This window comes from Molossus molossus, unplaced genomic scaffold (assembly GCF_014108415.1).
Source record: "Molossus molossus isolate mMolMol1 unplaced genomic scaffold, mMolMol1.p scaffold_m16_p_12, whole genome shotgun sequence".
Lineage (NCBI taxonomy): Eukaryota > Metazoa > Chordata > Mammalia > Chiroptera > Molossidae > Molossus > Molossus molossus.
The window spans coordinates 85213346-85228487 of NW_023425347.1; the positions used below are offsets into that span (position 1 = coordinate 85213346).

At 42.2% G+C, this 15142-nt stretch overlaps 1 pseudogene; it reads left to right on the forward strand.

The window, feature by feature from the left end:
- Positions 1-14196: 14196 nt before the first annotated feature.
- On the forward strand, positions 14197-14782 carry LOC118626704 (annotated as a pseudogene).
- Positions 14783-15142: the final 360 nt, after the last annotated feature.

Genomic DNA, 15142 nt, shown 5'->3' on the forward strand with positions numbered 1-15142 from the left:
TTGTCTCTCTTGTTCACTGCTGTATCCCTGGGCGCATAATAGGTATACAATACATTTGTTGAATGAGTAAATAGAAATGCACTAGGATTCAAAGTAGAACCCCTCTCTCCTTCTCCCTCTGAGGCTACATGGTTTCCTGCCATTCTTTGTGAGTCTGTTCTATGGTTCCTCTCTGGCTTCTTGGCACCTCCGTTCACATGGTACACAGTGGCTGCCCAGCCTGGAGCTGTGTCACCTCTCAGCTCCAGCACCACCTGCTAACACATCTCAGAGGCCTAATTGCAAATTTCTAGGAAAGAGTTGACTGGTCCAGCTTGGGTGAGGGGTCCACCCCTGTCCATTCAGTTACAGCTGGCAATGTTGAAGCCCACTCCTGTGGGAAAGACATTTTCAGAGAAGAGGAGCATGGCTGGCAGGCCACCCCCCAAATTGTGAACTCCCTGGAGGGAAGGGCTCAGGTGTGGGGAACCCTCAGTTCTCAGGGAGTCCAGTAGTAGGCTTGGGTGGGCAGTTACACTGTGTCAAGAAGATCTCAAATAGAATCCAGGATATGAAATAGATGTAATAAATGAGCTCCTCTTCGTATTGAACTGTTGAACCACATGCCAGGCACAGTTCTCAGAACTTCATAGGTATTAACTAAAATTTCCCAATGATGCTGTGAAGTAGGTACTATTATCCCCATTAAAGAGATGAGGAAGTGGAAACACAGAGGGATTGTCAGTCACAGAGCCAGAATTCTTAAAATAATTTGTTTTTATTGATTTTAGAGAGAGAGAGGGAGAGATAGATAGAAACATCGATGAGAGAGAACATTGATTGGCCGCCTCCTGCATGCCCCCAACCGAGGTTCAGGCCCTGACCGAGAATGGAACTGGTGACCTCTTAGCATGGGTCGATGTTCAACCACTGAGCCACACCAGACAGGCACAAAGCCAGAATTCTAACCTAGCATTCCATCCCCAGGTTGTAGTTGTACCTTAACCATTGCAACAAGACAAGGATTCCCATCTTATAGTGAGGAAAACGAGGTTCAGAGAGATAAAGTGAAAAAAGAAAAGCACCAAGGTCACCTGGCTACAAAGTAACAAAGCCTTGATTGCAACAGCTCTACGGTTCTTAGGTCAAACTTCCCCATCACCTAACCCACTACAATAAAAACACACACCCAAAAACAGCTTTATTGAGATATAATTCACATATCATACGATTCACCTATTTAAAGCATACAATTCAATAGTTTCTAGCACAGACACAGATAAGTACAATTTTCCCACTACAGTTTTATGGATAAGATGACTCCATTCCAAAGAGGGGAAGTGATTAGCCAATAGGCACACAGAGCGTAGCTGGTGGAATGCAGGCCACTGTCCCAACCACTGTGAGAATGCTTCTGGAAACCCCCATGTGAATAACTGTGTTAGAAAGGGGATGGCTTGTCATGGTGCAATGGCATGGAGCAGAGCTGGAAGGAAACCGGACAAGAAAGTCCCCACCCCATGGAGATGGTGACTGTTGAAAGCTGAAACCCTGGCCTTGGCCAGTTTGCTCAGTGGTTAGAGCATCTGCCCACAGACCAAAGAGTCCTGGGTTCGAGTCCAGCCAAGGACATGTACCTTGGTTGAGGTTCATCCCCAGCCCCGGCTGGGGTTGTGTGGATGGCAACCAATTGGTGTGTCTCTCTCACATCAATGTTTCTCTCTCCTTCCCTCCCTCCCACTCTCTCTGAAGATCAATGGAAAAATATCCTTGGGTGAGGATTTAAAAAAGAAAAAGAAAGCTGAAACCCTGGTCTTTGTGGCCTCCCCTGCCTACACAGACATCTGTTTTTCTTGCTTCTCTCTTTTATTTCTTAACAATTACAGTCCTTTAAATCTCAGTTCAAATATCTCCTCCTCCAGAAAGCCTTCCCTGATTCATATCCCCAGGTTGGGCAAAGTGCTTTTCTGTGGTGCACATCTTTCTCTGTCACAGTAGTATAGCTCCTCTCTATCAGGCCCCTCTGCCTTTGCTCAGTCCCCTCAGTGCTTACGTTGTGGATTTTGGAACTAACAAGGCATACATGTAAATCTAGGCTCTGCCATGCCCTAGCTCTGTGACCTTGGCAAAGCACAAAGTAGGCCTTCCAAGTTTTCCAGTTAGAAGAAAATCTCTCTCTCTTTCTCCCCCTCTCACCTTACCCCCATCATGATTTACATGGCACTGAAGGCTCAGTACTGCCAGCAGCCATCCTGCTGCCTGTCTGAGAGTAAGGCCAAGCAAAATCAAATACATCTGAAAGATGGAGAGTTCTGATGCTCTCTGGGTCCAGACATGCCAGAAGTCTCTGTGGACTCTCATTTTCCTTAAGCCAGACTAGGTTGGATTTCTGACATTTGCAACCAAAAGAATTCTGACCAATGCATGGGTTTACTTTAATATGCAAACAGAGTGGCTGGGTTTATGGTGGCCTGAAGACAAGCTAGCGAGCTGCAGATAGCAGGTTAGGCTGCTGAATTAACCAATACTAGAACCCATCTAATTTAGGACTTCTTATTATGAGAAATAATAAAATTTCCTTATTGGTTAAGTAATTTTGAATTTTTAAAAAAGTACATGTAACTTGGTATCCATCCCTCTTCCCTCAATTCTTGTGATTCTGGCAAGGGATAGCATGAACGTGGGGTGATATCCCTTACTAGCCCAAGGAAAAGTTTATTTCTCAGTTATTCTCTCTCCTTTGATGCCATTTTTCCTTGCAGGTCCTTCCAACCCCTTCTGGATATATTCCTGATTCCTTCATTCTCCCAAGTGTCCCTGGCACTCATAGGTTCTACTGAAGTTTTGGGGAAACAGAATAAAAAGTTCAGCACAGTCCAGCTGGTGTGGCTCAGTGGTTGAGCATCGACCCATGCACCAAAGGTCTCTGGTTCGATTCCCAGCCAGGGCACATGCCCAGGTTGTGGGTCAAATCCCCTGTGGGGGGCATGCAGGAGGCGGCCAATCACTGTTCTCTCTCATCGATGTTTCTATCTTTCTCCCTCTCCCTTTCCCTTCTCTCTCTCAAATCAATAAAGAAAAAAAAACAAAAGAAGTTCAGCACAGTATAGAAACCAACTTAGTATTATATATAACATGTCACTAAAATTTTATAGGCCATTATTGTCAAGGGGAATTTATTTCTTATATTTTAAATTTTTTATTAATTGATTTGAGAGAGAGAAACATCAATTTGTTGTTCCACTTACTTCTGCATTCATTGGTTGATTCCTGTGTGTTCACTGACCTGGGATCAAACCCACAACCTTGGTGTATTGGGACGACACTCTAACTAACTGAGCTACCTAACCAGGACCAGGAATTTCTTTCTGGCTACATCCTTCCTTGGGAATCAGCTTGCTACCATCTCCTCCAGCTTCTCTGTGGCCTCATTCTAGCTTCCAAAAGTCTATTCCAAAGCTTCTCTTACTCTCAAATGCAAAATATTTCCCTTTCTGCACTAGACCCCAAGCTAAACTTCAGGCTGAAGTTGACCTACTGAACTCTCATCAAAGTGCTCTTCAAGCCCTGGCCGGTTTGGCTCCGTGGTTGGAGCATTGGCCTGCTGACTAGAGAGCCCCGGGTTCGGTTCCCGCTAGGGGCATGTACCAAAAGAAACAAACAAAAAAAAGTGCCCTTCGAAATAAAGGGCCAAGTACATTGAAAATTACAGAGAAATTTTCTTCAACAAATTAAATTCTTAGACTGAGCTCCCTTGAATGCCAGTTTTGGGGAAGCTAAAGGGAATAGTATAACAAATAATTTTCCTTCTGTACCAAGCCAGCTTCCATGGATTATGGGATTTTTCTCCCCTTCTAGCTACATAGAATCACAAGTTGCCTCTGTGACTATATATATAAAACACACACACACATATGTGACACATATATATACATGTTTTTATTGATTTTTTAGAGAGAGAGGAAGAGAGAGAGAGAGAGAGAAAAACATCGATTGGCTGCCTCCTGCACACCCCATACTGGGGATCAAGCCCGCTATCCGGGCATGTGCCCCGACTGGGAATTGAACCAGGACCTCTCAGTCCATGGGATGACACTCAATCCACTGAGCCACACGTCCAGGGTACATAAACATTTTTAATTAACAGTTTTATTTGACATATAGTTCATATACCATGAAATTCACCATTCTAAAGTGTACAGCCCAGTGGTTTTTAGTATATTCATTCACAAGTTTGTGCAACCATGGCTACTAACTAGTTTCAGAACATTTCGTCATCCCAAAAGAAAACTCTGAACTCATTAGCAGTCACTTCCTATTACCACCTTCCACAGCCCCTGGCAACCACTAATGTTAACAACGGATCTTAAGGGAAAACATCTAGTTTTTCACTATCACCATGTGGGGTTTTTGTAGATGTCCTTACTCAGGTTGAGAAAGTTTCTTTTTATTTTAAATTGTTTAGTATTTTTGTATCACAAAAGGGTGTAGGATTTTGTCAAATGTTTCTTGTGCATCTATTGAGATAATCATGGGGTTTTTGTCTTTCTTCCTATTAATATGTGTATTATATTGACTGCTGTGTAGAGATTAACATGATGTTGTGAACATACTCTCTGTTGCTATGCTAAATCATCATATTGGTTTATAAATTCAGGTGGGCCTCATTTTAAGAAAAGTTGATAAATGACAATCCAGACTTATTCAACTACAGCTTTGGTGATTTAGGTTAACACAATTTTTTTCTCTTCTTTACAAAATTTTTCTGAAAGAGAAAATTTATTGTGAGTATATAAAATGTGATGGAAAAAAAGAGGACATTTTAGGCTTTTTTAAAATTTTATTTTTTTTATTTTTTTATTGATTAATTTTTGTTACAGACGATCCTCCTTTTTTCCCCCACTGATTCCCCCCTCCCCCAAATTTTAGGCTTTTTAGGAACTGTTAGTGTCAGTCTCTCTGAGGCTGAAAAAAGTTACAGCATGCACGATGACACGGTGGCCTGGGCAGTGGCCCAGCTGGCCACCCGGTACAGTCTGTACCCTCCTCAGGCTTCGGTAATCATGGAGGCAGCTGTGAAATTGATTGCCAGCCTCCAGGAGGGAGGAATCTCCTCTCTTGGGCAGGAAAATAAAATGAGGTTTAAATAGAGATAAAGGTTCATAGGAGTCCACCTACTCCTTCCTGTTCTTTTTTTTTTTATCCTCACCCAAGGACATTTTTACATTTATCTTCAGATAGAGAGGGAGAGAGAGAGGGAGGAAAAGAGAGAGAGAGAAACATCGACGTGAGAGAGACACATCGAGTGGTCACCACCCACACGACCCCAACCAGGGCCGGGGACAAACTGCAACCGAGGTACGTGCCCTTAGCGGGAACTGAACCCAGGACTCTCTGGTCCATGGGCTGACACTCTAACCACTGAGCAAAACCAGCCAGGGCTACTCCCTCCTTTTAAAAAAAATCCCTCATCTGGAACCTTCTGTCCTGAGAGAAGTTGCTGCTGCAGATCTTGCTCCAGATGGAAGAGCTATGAATTCAGCTTGGCCAATTACTACTTTGAAGACATCTATTTTTGTGTGTCCAGCATACCTTTTTTGGGGGGGACCTTCCCTCCCACCACCATCCCTTATAATAATCACAGGGCTGCCAAACACAGGACTCTGCCTCTCTGACCATGGCAGTGACTCAGCTCTGAGTCCACTAGACTTTCAAAGGACTTGGGAACTGTGAGTAGAGACCCTTAGGGTAAAACGTAGCTGGAGCTGAGTCATTTGGTGGATTTGCTATAGGACAGTGGTTCTCATATGTGGTCCCTGGGCCAGCAACATCAGCATCTGGAACCTTGTTAGAACTACAGATTCCCGGGCCCCACCCTACACTTACTGAATCAGAAATTCTCAGGGTAGGCTCCAGCAAACTGTGTTGGTTTTTGTTTTTTTGAAATTTTGAATATTGATTTAACTCTTGCACTGTTACACAATTTGTTGTGTGTTTATACTTTAGATCCCAAAGCAAACTATATGGACTTTATGTTAGAGACTGTATCTTAAGTATCATTGGTCCCCCTCACTCTCCTGTATGCTGTATGCTTTGAAGATTTACGGTTCTTAAAACATTTACTTATTAATTCATACAAATTAATGAATTTACCTGATGCTGAGGCCTGATTTCATGTGAAATGCTGATACCAGTGAGGTTTGTCTTTGGTGTTCTTTGATCTTGCTCTCAAGCACTGGTATTTCCTCACATAATTCTTTCAACACAGTCCTGGTGTTTAACAAGCCCTCCAGGTGGTTCTGCCCTAGAGAAACTAGAAGTTTCTGTTAGTGGAATTCCTAGAACTTATCCAAATCTTGTCCTTTCCTGGAACTTTGCTGTTGATCAAAGAATCAAGGAAGGTTGTTGTTCTGCCTTCTCCTAGGGCATTGTTGAAGCAAGCTCTCCACCACTACATCTACATTCCCAGCCTGTGGGATAGGGAAAAAGAGAAGGCAGATGGCTAACAACTTTTTTTTTAAAGAAATGATATCGGAGAAGTGATGCTCATATCAATTCTATTCACTTTCCAATGGTGAGTACTTGCAAGGTCATACCCAGCTTGCTGCAAGGGAGGCTGGGAAATATGGGCAGCCATATACCCGGCTACATCATAGTTTTTTTGTTAATCCTCAACCGTGGATATTTTTCCATTGATTTTTAGAGTGGAAGGGGGAGAGAGAGAGAGAGATCAATGTGAAAGAGACACATCGATTGGTTGCCTCCTGCATGAACCCGACCAGGGCTGGGAATCAAACCCGCTACCCAGGCATGTACCTTTGACCAGGAATCAAACCTGAGACCCTTCGGTTCATAGGCTGATGCTCTAACAACTGAGAAAAACCAGCCAGAGCTACCCTGCTACATCATTTTTTTTTTAAATCCTCACCTGAGGATATTTTTGCATTTATCTTCAGATAGAGCTGGAGGGAGAGGGGAAGGAAAAGAGAGAGAGAAACATAGATGTGAGAGAGACACATCTAGTGGTCACCACCCACATGACCCCAACCGGGGCCAAGGACAAACTGCAACTGAGGTCCGTGCCCTCAGCGGGAACTGAACCTGGGACTCTCATCTGGTCCACGGGCCGATGCTCTAACTGCTGAGCCAAACTGGCCAGGGCTGGACTACATTCTTGAGGTAAACTCCCAAGGCATACACCTCCCAGTCAGGTCAGAATGGATTTTTCTTTCATCAGGACAAAGCAATCACAATGACCATTTCTTATAACTTTGGCTAGTGCCCCACTGTGATTAATTTTCTAGTCTATTATTCTCTCCCACTCCTTTCAATAGGGTGACACCATGGGGTACTTCTGGGAAAACTTTCGTTTCCTGGTGAGTCAGACATGCCCAGCCAGTGTGGCTCAGTGGTTGAGTGTGGACCCATGCACCAAGAGGTTGCCAGTTCGATTCTTGGTCAGGACACATGCCCAAGTTGTGGGCCCAATCCCCAGTGGGGGCATGCAGGAGGCGGCCAATCAGTGTTCTTTCTCATCGATGTTTCTATCTCTCTCCCTTCCTTTCTCTTTAAAAATCAATAAAGAAAAAAAAAGAGTCAGCCATGACTGGAATTTCCCCTTCCCAGTTCTTTTGGCTTTGAATGTGGGTAATGCCCTGAGCTGGGGCAGCTATTTTGTGACAGTAGGATGAGAAGAATGAGGGGAAGGCCAAAAGAACTGTGGTGATACTGAGCCAGAGAGAACCAAGGCCAGAGACTGCCTACCTCCAGACATCTTGTTACAAAGATATAGGACAAATAAAAATAAAAAACACCTGTTTGTTTAAGCAACTTAAAATTGGTTTATCTGAACCTCATGGCCATTCAAAACTGATTGAATCCTTCCAGACCTTTTCTACATGTATATTTATTTAATAAAAATATTAAATACATACATTGCTTTGTAAATTGCTTTCCAAAAGTACAATAGTGTGCAATGTTGTACAATATTAAAATAACGTACAGTATTGTAAGAATCTTTCCCTGTAATTTACTATTGTTCAACATTTTTCATTTTAATGCCTACAGAATATTCATTGTATGATTGTAATATAATGCATTTAATCAATCCTTTACCATTGCACATTCAGATAGTTTACAGTTAGTTGTTTTTGAGGGGGAGATTTGCTATTATAAACAATTTATCCTTGCAACTAACTTGTAAACATCTGAACATGTCTTTGTAATTACATTCACAAAACAAGTCCAAGAGGTCTGTGCTAGGTACTCAGGGGCTCTAAAAGATGAGTAAAATGTGGTCTCTGCCTTCAAGGAACTCATAATGGCCCTGGTCGGTTTGGCTCAGCGGTTAGAGCGCCGGCCTGCGGTCCAGAGAGACCCAGGTTTGGTTTCCGCTAAAGGCACATACCTCGGTTGCAGTTTGTCCCCGGCCCTGGTTGGGTTGTGTGGGTGGCAGCCACTCAATGTGTCCCTTTCACGTCAGTGTTTCTCTTCCTCTCTCTCCCTCCCACTCTATCTGAACAAAAAGAAAAATGTCCTCAGATGAGGATAAAAAAAAAAAAAAGAAGAACTCACAATGGAGTGGCAGAGACAAGTAGGACAAAGGGCAATAATAAGACAGAATCGAAGGAGTGACAACTGTGGTAGGCAGCTTCCGCAAAAGTTCTGGGTGATCCCTGTCTCCTGGTATTTATGACCTTGTGTAATTCCCTACCTGTGAGTATGAGCTGGACCTAGTGAGTTACTTCTAATGAATGGACTATGACAAAAGTGACGAGATATCACTTCTGTGATTAGATTATAAAGGACTGTGACTCTCCCTGCTAGAGTGCTCACTCTTGCCCTCTCATTTGCTTGTTGTGATGAAGCCAGCTGTCATGCTTACTTGGTGGAAAAGCCTACACAGCAAGGAGAAGAGGGAGGACTCTGGCCAGCAGCTCTTGAGGAACTGAGGCCCGAGTCCAACAGCCTGTGAGGAACTGAATCCTGCCAATAATCATGTGAGCTAGAAAACAGATCTTTTCCAGATGACCCATGCGTGCATGCTTGATCCACAGAAACTGTGAAATAATGGCTGTGTGTTTTTTTAAGCTACTACATTTTGGAGACATTTGTTATGCAGCAGTAGATAACGAATACACAAGTGGAGTGGTACAAATAAGCACAGTGTGTGATGGGCGCACATAGGAAGGTGAAGCACCAAACCACAGTGGTGGGGGAAGGGCTGCATCTGGCAAGACTTCTGAGGGAGGGCAGGCTTGCATTGTATTTTTCACCCTAGAAAGACACTAGTTAGGGGATGAAGGGAGAGAAGCCATTTCCAGGTAGAGTGTGCAGAACAATCAAGTTTTATGACCATTTCCCAAACCTGTTACCAGCTCACTTGTTGCACCCCGATTAGAGGCAAGTTTATTGTGAAATCAACAGAGCTTAAACCTCAGGGCTCCTGACCTACACAGACCCCTTCCAAAGCCCAGGAAGGACCCAGCGGTTTAGTGTTGATAAGTTTGCATTCTTTTTCTTGAAGAGGTCACCCGACTTCAGGCCCATCTCAATGGACCTGCCAGGATCCTTCCACTGCCCTGCCACTCACGTCCCCCAAGCTACAGCACAGACTTACCAGTACAATTTTTTGTATTTTATTTGGCTCTCTTTCAAAACTGTTTCTCAGCAGCCCAGTCTTGCCCCTCCTGCCTTCACTTTCTTAACATAAACAATCTAGGTTCTATAGTCTTTTCTCACAGGCCCTATTTCTAAGTCTAATCATCTTTACTGCTATTTTTGAAGCCTCTCATAGTTTTTCCTTAGGTAGTGGTGCCCAGAAAGGATATGTTTTTCTAAACAGTGAGTCTGGCTTCTGACCAAATGACATCTGAACAGGGCCACTTTGGGACTGGTTGAGTCCTAGGGACAGCCTCTTTGCCCCGTGTCACCCCACCACCAGCTTCAAAATGACTAAGTTTCCAAGAAATAAAAGAAGGAGACTAGGGAGAGGTCGAAGGGGTGCTAGGAAAGGGGGAACCTTGCTATTTCCTTAGGGGTGGGACCTCTCTTTTAAGATGCTGGTGGCAGTATTTCAAGACGAAGATGATCTGTCAGAGGGAAGGAAAGTGACATTATTCATGCCTACTCTATGCCAGGGGCATGGGCTTTCCAGCCATTCACTCATGGAACTCTTACTCATCTCTGAAAGAGCAAGACTCCCCATTTTATAGCTGAGGAAACTGAGGTTCATAGATGAGAAGTTGTGTGCATGCCTCATAGCCAGCAAGTGCAGGGTCCTGCCCAGCTGACTTGAGAGCCCAGGCTCCAGCCCCCACCTCGTGACTCCACTTTCCTTTATTTGTTCTCTCAGAGGCATATCACCAACATTCACGTTCTAGACAAAAGTTGGTGGGCATGCAGCAAACTCCATGTTTGCTGAAATAAGTTTAATGAAAAAGTCAGGCAGGCTAAATTTTTGTTTCTGGTAAATCTGTCTAAATAAAGAAGACCCACCAGAGGGCAGGGAGCCCTTCCAGGGTTGAAATTCACTTTCAGGAAGAAAAAAACAAACAAAAACTTGACAAAAGAGAAGGCAGGAGATCAGGACCCAGACCAGGAAGGGGTTGAGAGGCTGGACAGACTGTAGTGAGGGGATAACAATGAGAATAATGAAAATAACTACTGTTTATGGAGTGTTTACAAAGTGCCATGCACTGTACTAGATGCTTGCTATACATTAATGCATCTTATCCTCACAACAACCCTACTGAAAAGGTAGTGTTATCATCACTATTTTTAGGTTAGGAGCCTGAAGATGATGTAACTTACACACAGGTAGGCAGTGGTGATGCAGGGACTTGCACCTAGGGGGTTCTGGCTCCAAAGCCATTGTTTTTAACCGTTAGGCTTTAGTAAATCAAGGAGAATGGGAGTGGGAGAAATCTGTTTCCTGTGCATGAAGTTAACATGGTGAAACGGAGGTTACCAAGCACCATAGTTTGAGGGAGTGGCCTAGAGGTGGCTAGGGCTCTCCAGACCCAGTTCTTGTGGACAGCAGAAGTGACTCAGGGGATAGCCGGGATATAGCAGGTGAGTGTTGAGGGAGGAGGTATCTGCAAAGGAAGTTCTCAGATCCAGAGTGACTGGAGAGAAGCAGAGTCTCTTGATATTCATTGACATCTCTCTGGATTGAAACTTCAGGCTCAGAAACTTCAGGGGGAGGGGCTTTAGTCTCAGGGATGCTGATTTGAGGCAGGACTGGTCGCAGGAGCTGGCTCATCCTCCTGGTGCTACTGTGCTGGAGTCTCACACTTGTGTTTGGATCCTTCCCCTCTTCCTTTTGGGACTTTGGCTTAGTATTTAAAAACCTTGAGCACCAGTTTTCTGTAAAGTGAGGATAATCAGAGTAGAATATATAGCTAAATAATAGGTAATCATTGTGCTGTTGGGAGAATTCAGTGCGTTGATGGTTATGAAGGACTAATACAGTGCCTGAAACAGTGGGTGCCATTGTGGCAGCCATATTATTGTGAGAGTCCTTCCTCAGCAGAGCAGGTGAAGTTTTTTTCCTACTTTCTACTTACTTTCACTTCCATTATCTAATTTGGTAGGAAAGTGAGACTGTATTCCAGGGAGGAAGTCAATTTAATGCCTCTCTCACCTTTTATTAATTCAAACTCTGAAAGCTTTTTATTGGTTTTATGGTTCACAGCTCATCCCACAATTATAATTTGTCTCTTGCCTGGAAGATATTAAACTGTCATATAAAAGCAATAGATTTTTCGTGCTAGAAATTTTGGCTATCCATTTTTCTATATCTTTTGTAGACAAAACATTGTATCAGCTATGGATCATTGGTTAAAAACATCAGTGATCAGTTCTGGTCTTAATGATAACAACAACAAAGATATGTTATTGGAGAGATGACAAGAGCTCACTGAACAAAAAGCAGAACATCAAGGCCGGCTGGTGTGGCTCAGCAGTTGAGTGTTGACCCATGCACCAAGAGGTCGCCAGTTGGATTCCTGGTCAGGGCACATTCCCAGGTTGTGGGCCCAATCCCCAGTGAGGGGCATGTAGGAGGTGGCCAATCGATGTTCTCTCTCATCAATGTTTCTAACTCTCTCTCCCTCTCACTTCCTCTCTCTCTCTAAAATCAATAAAGGGAAAAAAAATTTTTTTAAAAAAAGGCTGAACATCAAGACTCAGAAAAGGCCCACAGGGCAGCTCCGGGGATCTAGGTAGCAGGAAGTGATGCACAGTCTTGCTGGGCACTATCAGATGTGCCTCTTGTTAATTCACCCAAGGTGAAATTCTTACAAGGAAGCCTCTGATTGACCTCACTTGGGTTGTGCACCTACCCACCTTGTTCAGGGAAGGAGAGGGTACCTTGACTGAAATTCACTGTAAGTGAGCATACACTGGGGAGAGTAATACCCGGAAGGTAAATGGAAGTGTTGTTACCAGGAGAGGAGTATGTGTGCTGGGTGAGCACAATCAGCAGGTGTCCTCTACAAATACTGTTCTCTCTGTGTTGAAATATCAAGATTCTGAAAGTTTCAAGTGTTCTCAAATATGCAGAATGGTTGAAAGAATAAAACAATGTATAGTTATATACCCTTCATCTAAATTCAACAATTGCTAATATTTTGCTACATGTGCTTTAATCTCTATGTATTTTTTTTGATGAACTATTTGACAGCTATAGACATTATGGCCTTGACCCTTTAAATAGTTTATATATTCCCCGAGAATAACAAACTCTCCTACATAACTGCAATACCATTACCACATCTGAGAAAGTTAATAAATATCCCATAGTACCTCCTAATAGTGAATTTATGTTCAAATTTATGTTCAAATTTCCTCAATTGACACGACAACCCTGAGCCAAAGCCTTCCTCTGGGTATATATTAGGGTAAGTAAAAACAGTTTTCAAGATAAATAAAGGCAGGCAGCTCAATGGACAAAGTTCAAATGAATGATGAACTATAAACTGAGCTTGTTCTCACAAAAAGTATGAAAGAAAGATGAAGTAAAGAAATTTACAGTTAACAGGCTCACCATCAACCTTAAATCAGTTTAGTTTGTTTTACAAAACAAGGCTATGAAATATTCACAATAATAAGCCATTAGAATAGGCACAGTCATACTTGAATTTAAAACTCTTTTCCATATGTTTAATAGGTTTGACAAGTATTTCCTTTATTATATAAAAAGAAAACTAATTGATGTTTGGTAAATTTCTCTTTAATTCAAAAGATTTTCATATTTATGGCATTTAGAATTAATTTGTATGAATAAATTACTCAATTTTAAACCCTTTATAAGAATCATATGAGATTTTTTGTTGTTGTTAATCCTCACCTGAGGATATTTTTCTATTGATCTTCAGATAGAGTGGAAAGGAGGGAGGGGGAGAGAAAGAGAAACATTGATGTGAGAGAGACACATTGCAAGCACCCTACTGGGGCCCTGAGGGGGAATTGAACCAGGACTTCTCAGTCCACGGGGCTATGCTCAATCCACTGAGCCACACCAGCCAGACCATATGATATATATTTTTTATCATCACCAGAGGACATTTTTTTTCCATTTTTTATTCAGATAGAGTGGGAGGGAGAGAGAGGAAAAGAGAGAGAGAGAGAGAGAGACATCGACGTGAAAGGGACACATCGAGTGGCTGCCACCCGCACGACCAACCAGGGCCCCGGACAAACTGCGCCCTTAACGGGAACCGAACCCAGGTCTCTCTGGACCGCAGGCCGACGCTCTAACCACTGAGTCAAATCGGCCAGGGCTGATATATATTTTTTAAACAGCTTAATTGAGGTGTAAGTTGTATGCAGTTCAATTTACCATTATTATTTAATTGCATATTTAATGAGTTTTCCAATGTATGCAATGTTATTACAACTACCACAATTACTTAGAGAATCCAAAAATGTGTATTTCTGTAGTCCATTAATACTGATTTATCACAAGAAAAAATACAGAAACCAAACATTTATACCACCATGTAAGTACTGTGCATTACATATTTGTTCACTAGTTTGTGAACAAATATTTTTCAATATTTAATTTCCAATATTTAAATATCCAATATATATCTGATAAAATAGTTTTCACTACTAATGTAAAGCAATATTTTGTCAAGGGAATGTTAATTGTAATTTGTTTTAAAAGAAAATCTATTTTATAAAGTATAATTAAAAATAAATTTTGAGCTCTTTGCCGCATCTACTGCGAGGATGAAGACCATTCTCAGCAATCAGACTGTCGACATTCCAGAAAATGTCGACATCACTCTGAAGGGACGCACAGTTATTGTGGAGGGCCCCAGAGGCACCCTGCGGAGGGACTTCAACTACATCAATGTAGAACTCAGTCTCCTTGGAAAGAAAAAGAAGAGGCTCCGGGTTAACAAATGGTGGGGAAATAGAAAGGAACTGGCCACTATCTGCAGTCATGTGCAGAACATGATCAAGGGTGTTACACTGGGCTTCCGTTACAAGATGAGGTCTGTGTACACTCACTTCCCCATCAACGTTGTTATTCAGGAGAATGGTTCTCTTGTTGAAATCAGACATTTCTTGGGCGAAAAATAACATTTGCAGAGTTCCAATGAGGTCAGGTGGTGTTCAGTATCTCAAGCCAAGAAAGATGAGTTGATTTCTTGAAGGAAATGACATTGAACTTGTATCAAATTCAGCTGCTTTAATTCAGCAAGCCACGACAGTTAAAAATAAGAATATCGGAAAATTTTTGCATGCTATCTATGTCTCTGAAAAAGGAACAGTTCCGCAGGCTGATAAATAAGATCTAAGTTGTCTAGCTATGGAAACACCAAGATGCCGAATGATTTTCACACTTATTTGCGATATTTTAAATATGCAATAAAAGCCTTGTATTGAAAATAAATAAATAAATAAATAAATAAATAAATAAATAAATAAATAAAATGTGACCTTCATACAAAAACTAAATAAATGTATTTCATAGATTTTTCTTTTTTTTTGGGTCAAATCAAGATTGAATCAAAGGTCACTCATTGTACTTGGTTATTGGGTCTCTTTATTCTCTCTGAATTCCCCTAAAATTTAAAAATTTGTATGGCATTGAGATTTTGAAGAGTACAGGCTGGTTTTTTTTTTTTATCCTCACCCAAGGACATTTTTC